The following is a 4396-nucleotide window of genomic DNA, read 5'->3' as shown; positions in this document are numbered from 1 at the left end:
CCCTGATATTGAAGAGCAAATTATTGTATGATAATAAGAAATAGCCTTATAAATCCCCTAGTAATTTTTACTAGATGGGTTATTTTGAGAAAATTGATTTATTAGTGTCTTCATGTTGAGGACTTTTGAATGAAACATTGCTCTGGTCTCAATCTATATGTTTCTATGTATGTTTACATCTTGGCTCCACTTTCAGTGGTACACAAATCTTGACTGTTCTGTTCATCGTTCTATTCCATGACATAGTAAATTTATTGGCACTTATAGATTATTAATAATATGTAATAATTATTAAATTAATGAGTAATGTATTACTTAATGACCGAGTAAGATAGATAACCAAACTCTATGTAAGAATATTTTTTGTTCAAGTTTTCTTGTATCAAACCAAGTTATAATTTTCAGATAAAATAAATTTAATTTGTGTATATAATATTGCTTTTTTGGAGACTTCTTTTTGATTTTTTAAAAAGTCATATGTACCTGATGATCTCTAGACCTTGTAAGACAGCTAAATATAACATCAGGAATCAAGGAAATTTGTCTTTCTCATAGCTCTAATTCTAACAAAATAATATTTTGATAAATAGAATCTGAATTTGTCTTTCTCATAGCTCTAATCCTAACAAAATTTGTCTTTCTCATAGCTCTAATCCTAATATTGGGTGCCTCATCTTTTATTGTAAACTTTTTTTTTTTTCATTTGGAAGGAAGGCTCTATGATTTCATGTGTTATTTCTCAAATCTGTGTTTAAACATTCAAGTCTTTTTTCTTCCCAAACCATATCTGTGAGAATCTTCAAAACATAGCATTGGATTCTCTTATGTTGAAGCAATGGTGAGGAGCAAAATCTACTCTACTTGTTACATTCTTCAAATTTGGCAAACCCAGAGACACACAAATGGAAAGAACTGAATTTGAACATCGGAAAGAGACTTCCTACACTACTATTTTCCATTTAGGTTCTGATTTAGGGGATTTTTACCCAAAGACAGAGAGGTATCTAGATGTCGTTTCCAAATCTAAAGAGCAGGTATAGTGCATATTTTATATATGCACAGAATTATTTGTATTGTTTTAGTTAAATTTTGAAAGTTGAGAATATTGATATGGATTTTACCTGACAAAAGTATATACATAATGAATTACTGTGTTTAGTGTGTCTGTCAAAAATTGAGATCAGTCTGAGAAAAGTTACTAATCTCTCCATATGCTGTATAATCAGAAAGCTCATCAATATGTTTGGCTAATATAAATGTCTCCCAGTAAATGTCTCACATATTTTTCAAGGACCAATAAGCTTGACTTCTATAGCAAATGTAAGATGAAACATAACATGTTGACATTATATCAGTTTAATCTCATCCTATCAACACATTATCCATTATTCAGTATTTTATGAGCTTGAAAAAACATTTAAAAAATATCTAGGAAGCAACTTGTCTCAATTTATATTTCAAAGTCTAACAAATATATTGTTCCTAATATCAATAAGAAATTATTTTATAGTACCAAAATCAGTATTCTAAGAAAATCATCTTTCAATATTTCATACTCATGGAAAATTAGGTGAAAGCGTAAAGCATATCTATTGTTTTAGTTTCTCATAGTTTGTTTTACAAGAAGTAAAAGAAAATGGGTTGCTATTATAGCTTAATGTTTTTGTATATGCCTGTATTTGCTAATAAATGTAAAGTTCAATGTTTTAAAATATACATTTCTAAATAATGAAATTTTTGGCATGTTATTAACAGTATTATTAATAACTCTGATTAAACTGAGTTATGCAACTAGACAGTTAAGATCATTCATGATTTTAAAAACAGAGTTTTCAGTGTTACATTTTCTGAAACTTAATGTTGAATATATGTTCATATTCTACTTCCATGAATATGTAACTAAAATACTACTAAATTAAAATTATCCATAAAATTTAAGACATAATATCCTGATTCTAAAGTAATATTAGATCAATAATGATCTCACATGGAATCATTTTTTTCTCATGTAATTTATTTTCACCATGAACTGTATTCTCTGTTTTGACCCATTACAATAATCCTACTTATATTAGTCAATTTTACTGTACATTATAGGCACTATTTAATTTAATACATGTGGCAATATTGGAAGTAATTAGAAACCAATCTTAACATAATTTTCTTTATGTTCATCACTATGCGTAAATCAAAAAAACAAAACAATAACAACTGTTTTAGATTTCAAATCAGAAGATCATGAAAGAAATTAAACATATTTCAGGTTTATATGTATGTTGTTAATTTTTCTTGTCACTAGGAGCTAATTTTTTGCTTACCTGAAATAAGCAAAGTAGCCTACAAGCCCAGTGTCCCCCCAGAGGAAAAAAAAATCAATTATTTTTGAAGATGGTAACTACTAATTTCAAAGCTCTAACTGAAAAAAATGAATATACCAGAAAACATAAAGTGAATGTAATACTATCAGGAAACAGCATTGAGTTGCATATTTGCTCTTTTCACTGAAGAGGAAAACATTATTTTTAATAGACCGAGAATAAAGATTTTCTGTTATTTTTAGCTGTATGGAGAACATGAGAAATCTGAAGTTACAACAGGCCCTCCACCATCTATTACAGAGGAAATGATCAGAATTGGTATCCACTAATACGTGTATTACTGGTCAGCCTCGGGTTCTCCTTCAATAATGCCTCAATATGACTTCACTTCTTCCAGGCAATTATATGAAAATATGACAGTATTGATTTGAATACATTGAAATGACTTTAGGTGAATGGTCAGCCTCCTTTTTCACATATCAGTGGTCAGAAATATAAAGATTGTGGAATTTGCAATGAATTAATTTGTTTGGTTTGTTTCAAATTATTAATTCTTACTTTTTGAAGGAAATCAGAATATTATACAATGTGTACATCCCCTAACAAATTCAGATCATTATACCCAAGAATCTTATATACTTTGATGTATGGATAAGAGAAATAGAACTAGAAGAGATGATATAAGTGAAGAGAAAAAGAAAAAAAGAAAGGAAAGAGAGATATATATTATAAATGAAAATCCAAAAGATATTGAAATAATATTTTCTTAATAGTAAAGAATTAAAACAGTATTAAAACTGCTACATAAAACAAGAAAACTGAAAAATAAGGCAGAGGAATGAGAAAACTTTATAGTGGAAAAAGGGAAGCCTTCAGTTGTGTCTTGATGGGAAGCTGTTGACACGGAAGTTACAGGCAGACTAATTCTGCCAAACTCAAGTGATGATGGTTGATACCCTTGCTATAGCAGATTCTCAATAGTGTTTGCTTGTTTTCATTTATTTCTGCAGATCTTCTGCAAACTTTTGGACCATCTATTTTATCTGGTGATCTTTGTCTGACTGTGTCATAACTGATATAAATTAAGAAAAAAAGTATTCTTTAGATATTCTTTAAATATACTTACTTATAGAGCTAGTCAAAGAGTTATCAAAGAGAAAACCTAAACTTATCTGATTTTTGGAAAAAAATCTAAAATTTAAAGAATCGATAAGATTTATTTATTTTCTGTTTGATGACATAAATGAGTTACTAAAGACTGATCATCTTTCTCCGCTTGATCCTAAATTTGAAGTGGAGGTAAAAATTAAGGAATTTATTAATCAATCAAATCCTGTTCCTTTGGTGCTGGTCGTGACAGTGGTTATTGTTTACATTCCTGAACTGGTTGCTTTTGATAATACTCTGACTTTCTGGACTGGTTACTATAGACAGATTAGAGGTTAGCTTTCTCAAATGGTTATTGTAGAAAGGATGTTGGCTTCCTGGGTGAATTACTGGAGTTTGTGGGTGTGTTTTGTTTTTCATATATAGTCTGGTCATTGTCTGTAATGTCTGTGAGATCTTACATATTTATTTGAAATTCTAATTCCTGTTACAACATACTTTTCTACAGGAAAAGTAGTACCATTACACTATGTGAAATTTATATAATCCTAAAATATTCCAAAAATAACCATAAACATATAATGCTTTTCATATAAATCTCCAAGTCATTCCCATTAGTGTATATTGTCAATAGACATAACTCAAAAAAAAAATCTAATTACAAATTCAGTTTCCAAAAAGTTTATCTAGTCTTTGATAGAGTTGAAAAATCTTCATTCTGAATAATAATTTAAGAAATAGTTATAAATTCATAGAGAAAAAAATGGTAGTTTTGAAAATTGTTTGATTATTTAAACATTTTATAACTTTGTAAAATCACTTGAGATGTTAGAAATGTATTCATATTATTTTTCATTCACTTAACCATTCCACAGCACTGTCATAAAAAAAAGAATGAATGAATAAATAAATAAATAAATAACATACATTCTGAGCAGCTGCAAAGAATTAGGCACTTAACTGAAATTCAA

The sequence above is a fragment of the Pteropus vampyrus genome, unplaced genomic scaffold (genome assembly GCF_000151845.1).
Source record: "Pteropus vampyrus isolate Shadow unplaced genomic scaffold, Pvam_2.0 Scaffold64, whole genome shotgun sequence".
Classification (NCBI taxonomy): domain Eukaryota; kingdom Metazoa; phylum Chordata; class Mammalia; order Chiroptera; family Pteropodidae; genus Pteropus; species Pteropus vampyrus.
This window is presented reverse-complemented; position numbering follows the sequence as displayed.